This window comes from Schistocerca cancellata, chromosome 3 (genome assembly GCF_023864275.1).
Source record: "Schistocerca cancellata isolate TAMUIC-IGC-003103 chromosome 3, iqSchCanc2.1, whole genome shotgun sequence".
NCBI classification, from domain to species: Eukaryota; Metazoa; Arthropoda; class Insecta; order Orthoptera; family Acrididae; genus Schistocerca; species Schistocerca cancellata.
Genome location: NC_064628.1, coordinates 786,455,494 through 786,470,238, shown reverse-complemented (window position 1 = coordinate 786,470,238; position 14,745 = coordinate 786,455,494).

The following is a 14,745-nucleotide window of genomic DNA, read 5'->3' as shown; positions in this document are numbered from 1 at the left end:
GCCGGAGATTTCTTATTGTTTATCTAGTGCTAGTTTGGCTTCGTCTTTATTGTTTGCTGATATATCCAAGTCAATAGCAAAGGTCAGGCGTTTCACAGTGATTGTTTTTTCTTTCTCCTTTCCAATTTGGATACCTTTTATATGGTTTTCCCATTCTCTGATCGTTTCTCTTGTATATTATCGAACAAAATGCGATACGCCTTCTCCCTGTCGGACTCCTGCGTGAATTTCGAATGGGTTTCAGATGCCTCCAATGAATTTAACTTTTCATGTAATTTCTGATATAGTTTTCTGGATAATAGCTCTGGTCTTTCTATCAGCTCGTAGTTCTTCTAGACTGTTAAACAGCATTTGTCTGTCAACATAATCTTAAGCTTTTATGAAATCCACAAATGTGACTGCAGTGTTCAGGTATCGTCTAACGTGAACATGGTTTTGAGGTTCCAGGTCTGCTCAATACAGGCTCTCCCCTTCGTGAATTCCGCCTGTTACTCGTCAATCTGTCGGTCCGTTTGTGGCTCTAGTCGGTTCAGTAAAGCTTTAGAGAAGATTTTAACGAACAATAAATTAAAGCATGCAAATTGTTATACAACTTGCACATAACCTGAATAAAGCATGGTTGTAGCATCAGTTGTACAATTGGATATTTATTCTCTACCCGTTTCGATTATTAAAATCATTTTGACGGGAGAAAACAGTGTACATCAATGGATCAAACAATTATTTTCGTAAAGTATGGGCCAACCAAATGTAAAACTTATGTGTCATAATACTCTGTCTTAACACGGCCCTCATAAACGTGCTGTACCTTCGCACAATTGCATTACTGCGCACTTGTTGATAACTCCGCACTTAATAATGCTTGAGTAATACTTATTTTTCCTAACCATTTAACAGCTGTACCGTGTCACCTAGCAAAAGCTCTGTGTACGTAATCGGCTATTTTGTTTTTGTCGCATTTTCCACGTCTATGACGAGCTGCTCACTCTGATCCTAGGGAACGAACAACGTAGCGAATACAATGCATTAACCTTTAAATGCGAGGAACAGTGAACATTTTACTAGCAACTGGCATTGAATTTCTGAGGTCGGTGCGTTTCCTTTTTTCCGTAAAACAGATTTGTATTATTGGTGTACAACTACATTCTATGTTTTAATTACTTTGTATCTGCCTAATCCTGTTGATTTGCAAAAAAAATATAACTCCATTTATTATGGAAACAGACATTTATTTTTATTTGTTTTTTTTTTTTTTTTTTTCAGGTATGCCCACAAATACCGGGTCTCATTTGGCAAGATGCGCGTTGCAGTATAGGAGAGGAGTGAAGGTAGGTTTCACTTCTCTCGCTGATTCATAACATGTTGCGGATTGCTTTTCACATAGCCTAGGTAATGCTGTAAAGGACTGTTATAGATCAGCAAAATTAATTTTTTAAATATGAATTTTGAATGGAATTACAACTATTCTTTATTTTTATAGGCACTGCCAGTAACTTTTGTAGTCGCAAGAGTGACTTCAAGTAGTAGCGTTCTGGAAGTGATCCTATTTTGCATGGTTCTTTGAGCTAAATTTGTAAACAAAATTTCACTACAAAATTCTAGCCTTGCTGTTGTGTCATAGACCATTGCTGTAAAATGTTACTTAATCAGGTAGATAGTATTTTATTAAAAAATTTCGTTTTGTGGAATCTTAATTTATAGTCTCCAAGGCTTTGTTTAACATTCTGAGATGTCAGTTATTGAAATTACCGACTTGCATCCCCGCCATCCGCCTATACCTTTCCACTTTTGCTCCCCGCACCGAGGAAGCCAACTCCATTTATTCAAATATAGTAAACGCCTAGTTTCTAAACAAGTACTGAAGATATTATTGTAACTAAGTGACGAGGAGTTCACTTCTCCTATAAATGCACAGTCCAAGAAACAAATGACGCTCTTTCAGTCAGCAGCAGATAAGAATAACTCTGTAACGCACTTCACAAAATACATTTGATTTCGTTAATTTAGGCTAGCAATTAATTTAAGTTTGAGGAACACTGAAATTTGACAACAGTTTTATCTGATTATATGTGTATTTATTTCGCTAAAAAGACAAAATTCAAGGGGTGTATGGGAAATTAATACGACGTGTGGTACTCCGATGCCCTTTACCTACAAGTCGAAAAGAGATAAAAGAAGGTACATAGAGAAAGAAAGGAAACGAAGAAGGAAATGAAACAGTGGCGCTGCGTTTGTTTTCATTGTGCCATCAGTCTTCTGAGGGGTGTGATGTCAGCCACAATGATTTTTTTTCCTAGCCAGCTTCTGCATTTCAGAGTAACTCCTGCACACAACGTCTGCCGTTATTTGTTATATGTGTTCCAATATTTGCCTTTTTCTACAATTTTTGCCGTGAATGTCACCCTCGTACCATGGAAGTTTTAATATAGATGTTAGCCATTAAAGTGGGGAGATAGTGCATTTCATAAGCATTATGTTGTTTTAGTCAAGATATCCTACAGTATCAATCATCTTGACTGGAGGGCTCTGACAACCGACGACAAATGTATTTGTGAAATTTCAAAGAATGGCTGAAATACCCGTATTTACGACGTGACATTATTGCGTATACATACTAAAAGTGATGGTGAAGATCAGAGTAAATTTATTCGTCGTATGGATATTCCTACATTGACAGAAACACGCTTTGTATCTGTTAACCTCGAAACGTGTATGTACAAACCTGCTAATTGAATCATTCCTAGAGTTACTTCCAAATGAAAATAGCTTTCTTGAACTTAGTAGCTGAATGAATTCTTGTAAAATCTCCCAAATGAAACTTAACAAAGATTAGATCTTGGAAATGTGTAACACTTTATTATGTCTTAGTGTAAGTAGATTATCCTTTGTAGACACAACCAGGCACAGGAACATGTTTGTGCTGTCTGTACTAGTTCAGTAATTGCATAAAAATAACTTAAAAAGTATGCACACACCTAACTACGAGTATTGTATCCCTACTGATTTGTCAAACCCACAGAAATGCTGGTATATTCATAAATGAGAAAATGTGTATCAGGCATCAGACTGCGATACTAACATCTCCATTGCTTTCTCTATAAGCTCAAAGAAAAGCTGAAGCGTTGATGTATTTTTAACTATCTCCAAAGGCCACAGCTCAGATCCAAACCTGACCCACACAAAGAATTTTTATTAAATGTGGTCACAACTCAGCGAACTTAGCTACACGAAGCTGAAAATCATAAGAATTATAAAGATCGTTTTGCTCTCTGAAATATTAATGTGTAGAGGATTGCACGATTAAGAAAGAATAGATTCCTTAGAATAATCTGGGCGTGGCATAAGGCTAAGATGGCCAGTGTAGGACCCGCTGCACTATTGAACCCTTTTGTTTTTACTACTCAAAAAGCTAAATTTTACCCCTCAGGGTATAATTACCCCAGTTGAGTAAGCACTACTGTAGTATACCATATAAATAAGGACATTGCAGTAGCTGGTTGCAGGATACATTTAAAAATCGCGACAAAAAACCTTAGTTACCTGTAGCTTCTCTTCAGATGCATACACAATTCCGGGTCGAGTGTCTCTCGAGTCGCTCACGAGGTCGTTGGTCATAACGGTGAACGGTGTTCGCTAGCGGCTCGTGAGATGACCGGTGAGAGCCACCTGCTGTCGATTTTTTCGGTGAGCACGAAGCAGCGCTCACGATCTACGGAGACGTCACCGTTACTTGCTCACGAGCAATATGGCACACATAATGCGAGGCTCGCCGCTACAGCTTCTTACCGAAGTGGCTCACGACCACGTTGTTGGCTAGCGTTGTGATTAACACAACACCATTTGCAAATTTGTCCAGAAAAAGGATGATAATGAAATCGTACAGAAAAATTGTAAAATATAGCAGCTTCATGTTCACAATTGAGGGCTTACGTATTCTTGCTTAGTTGAGTAACAGTTTTCAGCCAGATGGCCGGATACCTGCAAGCAGTCACCTTAATGTCACAAATACACTACTGGTCATTAAAATTCCTACACCACGAAGATGACGTGCTACAGACGCGAAATTTAACCGACAGGAAGAAGATGCTGTGATATGCAAATGATTAGCTTTTCAGAGCATTCACACAAGGTTGGCGCCGGTGGCAACACCTACAACGTGCTGACATGAGGAAAGTTTCCAACCGATTTCTCATACACAAACAGCAGTTTACCGGCGTTGCCTGGTGAAACGTTGTTGTGATGCCTCGTGTAAGGAGGAGAAATGCGTACCATCACGTTTCCGACTTGGATAAAGGTCGGATTGTAGCCTATCGCGATTGCGGTTTGTCGTATCGCAACATTGCTGCTCGCGTTGGTCGAGATCCAAGGACTGTTAGCAAAATAAGGAATCGGTGGGTTCAAGAGGGTAATACGGAACGCCGTGCTGGATCACAACGGTCTCGTATCACTAGCAGTCGAGATGACAGGCATCTTATCCGCATGGCTGTGACGGGTCGTGCAGCCACGTCCCGATCCCTGAATCAACAGATGGGAACGTTTGCAAGACAAAAACCATCTGCACGAACAGTTCGACGACGTTTGCAGCAGCATGGACTATCAGCTCGGGGACTATGGTTGCGGTTACCCTTGACGCTGCATCACAGACGGGAGCGCCTGCGATGGTGTACTCAACCACGAACCTAGGTGCACGAATGGCAAAACATCATTTTTTCGGATGAATCCAGATTCTATTTACAGCATCATGATGGCCGCATACGTGTTTGGCGACATCGCGGTGAACGCACATTGGAAGCGTGTATTCGTCATCGCCATACTGGCGTATCACCTCGCGTGATGGTATGGGTTGCCATTGGTTACACGTCTCGGTCACCTCTTGTTCGCATTGACGGCACTTTGAACAGTGGACGTTACATTTCAGATGTGTTACGACCCGTGGCTCTACCCTTCATTCGATCCCTGCAAAACGCTACATTTCAGCAGGATAATTTACGACCGCACGTTGAAGGTCCTGTACGAGCCTTTCTGGATTCAAAAAATGTTCGACTGCTGCCCTGGCCAGCACATTCTCCAGATCTCTCACCAATTGAAGTCGTCTGGTCAATAGTGGCCGAGCAACTGGCTCGTCACAATACGCCAGTCACTACTCTTGATGAACTGTGATATCGTGTTGAAGCTGCATGGGCAGCTGTACCTGTACACGCCATCCAGGCTCTGTTTGACTCAATGCCCAGGCGTAACAAGGCCGTTATTACGGCCATACGTGGTTGTTCTAGGTACTGATTTCTCAGGATCCATGCACCCAAATTGCGTGAAAATGTAATCATATGTCAGTTCTAGTAGAATAATATTTGTCCAATGAATACCCGATTATGATCTGCATTTCTTCTTGGTGTTGCAATTTTAATGGCCAGTAGTGTATTACGTGATTTTCTTGTACTGTGGATGTCAACCCTTACTGGTGATCCGCAATAGCGAAGTCGGCAACAGAGCTCTTCACTCCGCTACTTTTGTCGCTGGATGATGTATGGTACATGCAAAGGCAGTCACACTCTTATTGTTAATGCCATTACGTGACATCAGTCTTGTGACTCAGGGGAGAGATGGCGAGAAAGGCAGAATTTTCACGCGCATGAACTGACAGTCACAAGTCCACATCCTCAAGCGTGTTTTACATACTCCTCTATGTTCAGCGCTATACAAATGAGCCTGAAGTTATTATTCCACAAAAGCTAGAAACTGAGCATTACTGTGAAAACCGTAATTATAATCTACCGCTCTAACTCACCGTCGGTGTTCCCCACAAATCTAACTCATCCTATTTGTGTAGGAGTGGAGTACTCGCTGCCCTAATAAGTACACGTGATGTGTCGCTCACATCGACACAGGGAAAACTTTTGTACTCTTTGATTGGCCAAAGAAAGAAAAGTCTGCTTCGACGGCACTAATATTACAATTACAGTGTCTCACAGGTATGGAAACTTGACGGTATGGTGATATGAGAGTGTGAAAAAGTAACGTAAGTAGGATCATCGTAGACAAATACGTTTGTATGGAAAATATTTTACGTCCGAATAGGCTATCCTGAATAACACCAGCATGTGAGCAGGGAAGATCGAATGAGCTACCCTGAATAACACCAGTATGTGAGCAGAAAAGTTTATCCTGGATGCAGTCTGATTTCGTCAAGGGAACGACGATGAAGGCTGAACATAGCGGCGTCGGTCTCTACTATGGGCTTCCAGACCGTCCCACTACGAACGGGTGAATAGCACCCACCCGGAGGCTCTTGCGCCAACCTTTATAGCGACCGGCGGCGGAATACTCGCAGCACTATCTTCTGGTCACGTGTATGACGGACGCGAATAGGTCCCTTTCAAGTGGCGGCCTCCGCTAGCGTTGGTGGTCGTCCGTTACTGCGGCAGGGAGATTCCGCGACGCTGAGGAATGCAGGGGCCATTTAGGCTGCACGCCTGCCTGGGGTGCTCGAAGGGTTGCCGATCACTTTTGCGAAGAGCGCCGGTATAGCAACGTATTACACATACGACGGAAAGCAGTGCGTTAAAGTAATATCACATTGAGCGGAACTGCACTCCAGCACAGTGGGTCGGCACGACGCGACCATTTTTTTTATCTATATATAAAATCTTCTGAGACAGGACGCACTAAGCGGAGGTGGAATGCACGGCGCTGCACTGCGAGGCTAACTTGACCAATTAGCCAACTATAACGCGCCGTGAGGTGTCACGCAGATCCGACGTCGCTAGTGCGGTATAGCAGGTGTTCTGACACTGTACGTCATTCATGTCGGAAGTCTGGCATTAGACGAGAAAAATTAATCATACGTATAAGTGGATATCCAGACTTACTTGATCTTCAAAATGAACATTACATGAATAATTTTAGAAAAGCAACATTAGGAAAGAAATTTCCAAAGAAAGCAAGTAAATTAACATGCGAATATCTACGAAATACATTTCTTGTGGAACGGCGATTAAGTTTTTATATTTTTACGACTGCGTGCTTATTATTACACTTCTTTACTACTTATTTTCTCTTCGACGACATCCCTTGTTTATCCTGTCGTTTTCCAAATCCAATGACCTTGCGCACAATTGAAATAATCTTTGCATGTACCACGTATCTGGGTAGCATTATTTACGACATTTTCTCCTGTATGTTGAAGGTCTCGTAATTGTATCTCTTCAGTGTCTTCATTGTCAAACAACACTGTATCGTGTCTGCGAAAATTGTGCAGGACACAAGTGGCGAGAATCACTTTCTACACATGTTACGGACTGAGAGAAATCTTGCGATAATGAAGCCTAAATTTTTGCCAGAATATCGCAAAACCGTTTTCTGAAACTTTTTGGGTTCTGTTATGTCTATAGTACGCCGGAGTGACCGAGTGGTTTAGGCGCTTCGGTCTGGAACCGCGCGACAGCTACGGTCGCAGGTTCGAATCCTGCCTCGGGCATGGATGTGTGTGATGTCCTTAGGTCAGTTAGGTTAAAGTAGTTCTAAGTTCTAGGAAACTGATGACATCAGCTGTTAAGACCCATAGTGCTCAGAGCCATTTGAAACATTTTCTTTTTTGTTATGTCTATAAGTGTATACTTTTTCCGATTTGTCACCTGTGAAGCGGGATAAGGTATCATAAGATATGTCTGTAATGGAAAAACTTCTTCTCGAACAATCATGTGAGGCAGTCGAGCTGTAGTGTCTGGTAATTCTTTTGCGCCTGGTATATTCAAGGTTTTTGTTTCCAGTTCGTTGCTAAATATGACCGTGAAAAGATTCCCACATCGCTGTTCTTTCCAAGATCATCATGTATAAATTTGTAGTCTTCTTCCCTACATAAAATGGAAAGTATTGTCATATCCGTACCACTTTCGTCCACTCTACTTGGAGGTTGTCGAACGACGTACGTACAAAATTTACTATGTGTTATCGTTCCGCTGCAGTTCAAATGCGGTCCGCTCTGCTGCAGTGTTGTTCGCTCATCGCGGTCTTACCTTAAGGGGGGGGGGGGGGGGGTAGGAGGCCAAACGGGCCGACTTGGAGCAGGAGAGGCATGACACGACATTTTAATTTCCAGTGTCTATACTTTTACAAATAAGTTCATGAAACTTCGTTAGCATCACCAGGAAGGATTCAGGATTCACATGCATTGCAGTGGAAGTTCGAAAACATAACAAAATAATTTTCTTTTTTCGTGCGAAATTTCATTATTTTTTCACTTACTAGTGGCTGCGTTTGTTGCTATAGGTACACTTTTTTTCATAAGTTAGAGAGATTCTTCGATAAATTTTGCACAGCATACATACCATACTTACAGGTGTATGACACTCTAGAATTTATTTAATTTATGAAAAAACGAATGAGCTGTTATATTTTAAACTTCATGTTTAGGAAAAACATAAATTTTATAGTTAATTATCTCAATTTTTACCACAGTTTTTGATAGATTTGGAAAATTCTAGAGTTTCCTACACCTTTACGTATGGTTTATATGCTGTGCAAAATTCATCGAAGAATCTCTATTACTTATTAAGAAAAGTGTACCTATAGCAACAAATGCTGCCATTAGTAAGTGAAAAAAATGATGAAATTTTACATGTAAAAAAAATTTATTTTGTTATGTTTTCGAACTTCGACTGCTATGAGTGTAAGTTCAGAAACATTCCTGGTCATGCTGACAAAGTTTTATGAATTTATTTGTAAAAGTATAGACAGTGGAAATTAAAATGTCCTGTGATGCCTCTCCTACTCCAAGTTGGCCCGTTTGACGTCCTACCCCCCCTTAAAGCCATCCTCATGTGAAATACGAGGTGCACGTACATGTGGAGTGGAAAGAGATTTGTGACGTCTCAACGTGCGAATCATTCACGCTCGTGAAAAATCCAGGATATCGGCAAAAGAGAAGCGCGTTTCGACCTCATGTAACGAGAGTATATTCGGCGAGTGGCCTGGCCTGCCCGTTTCCCCGACATAAATCGCTGGAGCGCGTGTGAGATGAGTTGGAGGGACGCACTGCAGCACGCAGACATGCACCTACGAGCATCCATTATTTGGCAACCGCGCTGCTGGAGGAATGGAACACCCTGCCTCCAGAACTGCTTATCAACTTTGTAGCCAGCATGAGAGCACAATAAACAGAGTGGATTGTGGTACGTGGTGATCACACACACTATTTAGAACTATGAACCACCGTTTGCAATGTCCATGGGACAACCATGCGTTGTCTTCAGTGTAATTATTGTCTTTGAATAGAAGTGTAATACCTATTTCTCTCCTTTCGTGGCCGGCCGGGGTGGCCGAGCGGTTCTAGGCGCTACAGTCTAGAACCGCGCGACCGCTACGGTCGCAGGTTCGAATTCTGCCTCCGGCATGGGTGTGTGTGATGTCCTTAGGTTAGTCAGGTTTAAGTAGTTCTAAGTTCTAGGGGACTGATGACCTCAGACGTTAAGTCCCCTAGTGCTTAGAGCCATCTTCTCCTTGGGTGTTTCTTTCAATTACGTTCTTTATTGTACTGTACTGTCGTTTACAGTTGCAGTTCTTCGTATGTTTCATCGAGCTATGTTACTTGGCTATGGTACGTCATGCGAAACTTCGTTTTATCCTTTGTTTTGCGCATCAGTGTATTTTGTTCAACTCAGAGCCTTATTGACTACAGAGGGTATGAACTAAAAACTAATAAATATTAACGCTGATGTTCCGTTATGTTGGAACCGAGGGAGGTATAATATTACAACGCAATTGACAGAAGTGAATAACTAACAGCAGGCTAAGCGATGGAAATTTCTGACAATAGCAGTAGGAAATGATTCGTGTTTACGTTTTTGTGGCGCTGAATTCAAAACTGTAATTAAATTATCAGACGATAGACCCAGTGGGTCTACGGTTTCAAAACTTTTAGAAGTACATACACTATGTGATCAAAAGTATCCGGACACCCCCAAAAACGTAGTTTTCCGTATTATGTGCATGGTGCTGCCACTTCCTGCCAGGCACTCCATATCAGCGATCTCAGTAGTCATTAGACATCGTGAGAGAGCGGAATGGGGCACTCCGCGGAACTCACTGACTTCGAACGTGGTCAGGTGATTGGGTGTCACTTGTGCCATACGTCTGTACGCTAGATTTCCACTCTCCTAAACATCCCTAGCTCCACTGTTTCCAATGTGATAGTGCAGTGGATACGTAAAGCCAAGCGTACAGCACAAAATCATACAGGTCGACCTCGTCTGTTGACCGACAGAGACTGCCGACAGTTGACGAGGGTGGTAATGTGTAATAGGCACACACTGTCGCAGGTTCGAATCCTGCCTCGGGCATGGATGTGTGTGATGTCCTTAGGTTAGCTAGGTTTAAGTAGTTCTAAGTTATAGGGGACTGATGACCTTAGAAGTTAAGTCCCATAGCGCTCAGAGCCATTTGAACCATTTTTTGTAATAGGCACACATCGATCCAGACCATCACACATGAATTCCAAACTGCATCAGGATCCACTGCGAGTACTATGACAGTTAGGCGGGAGGTGAGAAAACTTGGATTTCGTGATCGAATGGCTGCTCATAAGCCACAAATCACGCCGGTGAATGCCAAACGACGCCTCGCTTGGTGTAAGGAGCGTAAACATTGGACGACTGATCAGTCTAAAAAGTTGTGTGCAGTGACGAGTCATAGTACACAATGTGGCGATCCGATGGCAGGGTGTGAGTATGGCGAATGCCCGGTGACCGTCATCTGCCTGCGTGTGTAGTACCAACAGTAATATTTAGAGGCGATGGTGTTATGGTATGGTCGTGTTTTCCATGGAAGGGACTTGCACCCCTTGTTGTTTTGCGTGGTACTATCACAGCTCAGGCTTACATTGATGTTTTAAGCACCTTCTTGCTTCCCACTGTTGAAATCAATTCGGCGATGGCGATTGCATCTTTCAACACGATCGAGCGCCTGTTCATAATGCACGGCCAATGGCGGAGTGGTTACACGAGAATACCATCACTGTAATGGACTGGCTTGCACAGAGTCCTGATCTGAATCCTATAGAACATTTTCGGGATATTTTGGAACGCCGACTTCGTGCCAGGCCTCAGCGACCGACATTGACACCTCTACTGAGTGCAGCAAACCGAGAAGAATGGCTGCCATTCCCAAGAAACCTTCCACCACCTGATTGAACGTATGCCTGCGAGAGTGGAAGCTGTCATCAAGGCTAAGGGTGGGCCACCACTATACTGAATTCCAGCATAACCGATGGAGGGCGCCACGAACTTGTAAGCCATTTTCAGCCAGATGTCCGGATCACATAGTGTATTTTAGATTTGGTTGCGTTCCAAATACTCAGTGCGTTAGCTTTATATTGTCGTACATCCCTATTTGGAACAAGCCCTGGAAAAATGCTGCTAGTTATTGATTTTCTTTCGATTAGTTGTTGTGCCTGTTGCTTCCGCGGTCTATAGTAATGTGGGAGAAATAAATCCCTGACATTTGCGGGGTGCTCGGCACGGCTGCTTCGCGTGTCTAGATTAGATTAGATTAATACTAGTTCCATGGATCATGAATACGATATTTCGTAATGATGTGGAACGAGTCGAATTTTCCAATACAAGACATAATTAAGTTAATTTAACAACATACTTAAGTTAATATAACAACTTTTTCATTTTTTGTTTTTTTATTTTATTTTTTTATTTTTTATTTTTTTATTAATATTTTTTTTTTTTTTTTAATTTATATCTAAAAATTCCTCTATGGAGTAGAAGGAGTTGTCATTCAGAAATTCTTTTTATTTCTTCTTAAATACTTGTTGGTTATCTGTCAGACTTTTGATACTATTTGGTAAGTGACCAAAGACTTTTGTGCCAGTATAAATCACCCCTTTCTGTGCCAAAGTTAGATTTAATCTTGAATAGTGAAGATCATCCTTTCTCTTAGTATTGTAGTTATGCACACTGCTATTACTTTTGAATTGTGTTTGGTTGTTAATAACAAATTTCATAAGAGAGTATATATACTGAGAAGCTACTGTGAATATCCCTAGATCCTTAAATAAATGTCTGCAGGATGATCTTGGGTGGACTCCAGCTATTATTCTGATTACACGCTTTTGTGCAATAAATACTTTATTCCTCAGTGATGAATTACCCCAAAATATGATGCCATATGAAAGCAACGAGTGAAAATAGGCGTAGTAAGCTAATTTACTAAGATGTTTATCACCAAAATTTGCAATGACCCTTATTGCATAAGTAGCTGAACTCAAACGTTTCAACAGATCATCAATGTGTTTCTTCCAATTTAATCTCTCATCAATGGACACACCTAAAAATTTGGAATATTCTACCTTAGCTATATGCTTCTGATTAAGGTCTATATTTATTAATGGTGTCATACCATTCACTGTACGGAACTGTATGTACTGTGTCTTATCAAAATTCAGTGAGAGTCCGTTTACAAGGAACCACTTAGTAATTTTCTGAAAGACAGTATTGACAATTTCATCAGTTAAGTCTTGTTTGTCAGGTGTGATTACTATACTTGTATCATCAGCAAAGAGAACTAACTTTGCCTCTTCATGAATATAGAATGGCAAGTCATTAATATATATTAAGAACAGCAAAGGACCCAAGACTGACCCTTGTGGAACCCCATTCTTGATAGTTCCCCAGTTTGAGGAATGTGCTGATGTTTGCATCTGCCTCAACCACATATAGAGCGAATTTGTATGCGTTTCTCTGGCAATGTGTTAGTGACGTCACAGCTGTGTAGGTGGCTATTATTTTAGCCTGCAGCCGTTTGCACTTCGGAGTTTAAAACTGGCAACAGTGCTGCCAACTGTCGGGGATCATCCTTCGTCGAATCTACAATAGTGCCTGCATCGCTGGCCACTATCAATGGAGGTCCCAGTATAGATTGCCGGTGCCTATTCAGCGCCAGTCGTGTTCTTCGTACCTAGCAAGTTTACACCATGCCTCTATTTTTCCTTAACCCACAGTCGACCAGTGACACAAACAGACCATAATTTCTGCCGGAGATAAGGGAAATTCCAAGGTCTTCTTCTAACTCACTGCAGTTGAGCCTCGTTCCGAAGCTGTGATCAGGTACGTATCACCTTTTGTTTACGTCTGCCAGCAGCCTCGGCGATGCAGTAGCATGGAGACGTCTCGTTTTGTGTGTATCAGTCAGAGGTAAATAACATATGGAGTGTTTGAATGTGATTATCTGTATAATTTGCTTTCACGAAATGAACTACAAACACCTTCACCGTCACTTATCACGTAATACTTTATTACGTAATATTGGAAACACGTTCCTCAAGCAGCTAAAATCCAACTGTTTGAACGTCGCGGCTGGCAGCAATTAAAAACATGACGTTATAACCATGAAGACTACGACTTGTTGCCGACATGTATCGACCAGAAATCGGGAGCAAAGTGACACTGCTACAGGGACAGACGGAAGCACAAGTTGTTGCTATTGAATTTTAATTTTTTTATTTTTTATAGGAAACCATATTTTAAGAACGAAAATTTCAGAATAGTATTTTGTAAAAAAAAAAAAGAAAATTCACTGAACACTAGATCAGCTTATATTATAAGGTAGCGAAGGTAGCATACGACGAGTTCTGCTGAGCCGGCCGCGGTGGCCGTGCGGTTCTGGCGCTGCAGTCCGGAACCGCGGGACTGCTACGGTCGCAGGATCGAATCCTGCCTCGGGCATGGATGTGTGTGATGTCCTTATGTTAGTTAGGTTTAAGTACTTCTAAGTTCTAGGGGACTGATGACCTAAGATGTTAAGTCCCATAGTGCTCAGAGCCATTTAGTTCTGCTGAAGTTTCGGCGTTGGAACGTTGCAACGTTGTTGCCACTTACCGGGCAGTGCGTTTTCATAGTTTCGTAACCCATTATTCTTAAATTATATACGTGAATGACTATGATTGATATATGGGTATTGTAATATATTCCACTTTTTGTAGACAACACTTTTATTTGACATGGCAGTTGAGTATCAACAAGAAGTCACAAAACAATAGTCATCATTATTGCACCTCTGAAACAACGTAAGAGATCCTTCATCGGATTGCTTGCACTCCCATTACAGACAGAACGGTGTAACGTTAAGCATTTCGACTATTTTATTCGTATCTTCATAAGCTTCGGTGTGTGATCAGTTTACAATGTTATCACCCTTTATTACTGCGAAATTGCAAATATTATCTAGCTCTGTTCCACTGAGAATTCCCCTGGGTCTTGGTTTATTAACTGTGAACAGAATTTAATTTATTTCTGTACATGTAGTTTTCTGGGACTGGGACTACCGCAAATGCTTAGTTACGTCCAGAGTGTGCTTTTATAAGCGTACTTGCACACGTTGGTAGGGTTGTCAGTTCCAAAATAGAAAAGTCGGACTCGGCACTTTATTTAGCCGAACATTTTGCCCTAAGAGCCGGACTACCTAATTTAATTAGAAATAAAATCAGTAGGGTATTTTCAATTGCTTATTAGTACTCAGTTACAGTCAGTTTCTCGGAAGGTCAACCATACAAGTGCTTCAACTAAAACAAGTTAGTAAACATCCTTATAATTTGACAGTTATGATAGCAGCCCGCCCGGTTGGCCGTGCGGCCTAATGCACGCCTTTTCGGGCGGGAAGGAGCGCCTGGTCCCCGGCACGAATCCGCCCGGCGGACTTGAGTCGAGGTCCGGTGAGCCGGACAGTCTGTGGATGGTTTTTGGGCGG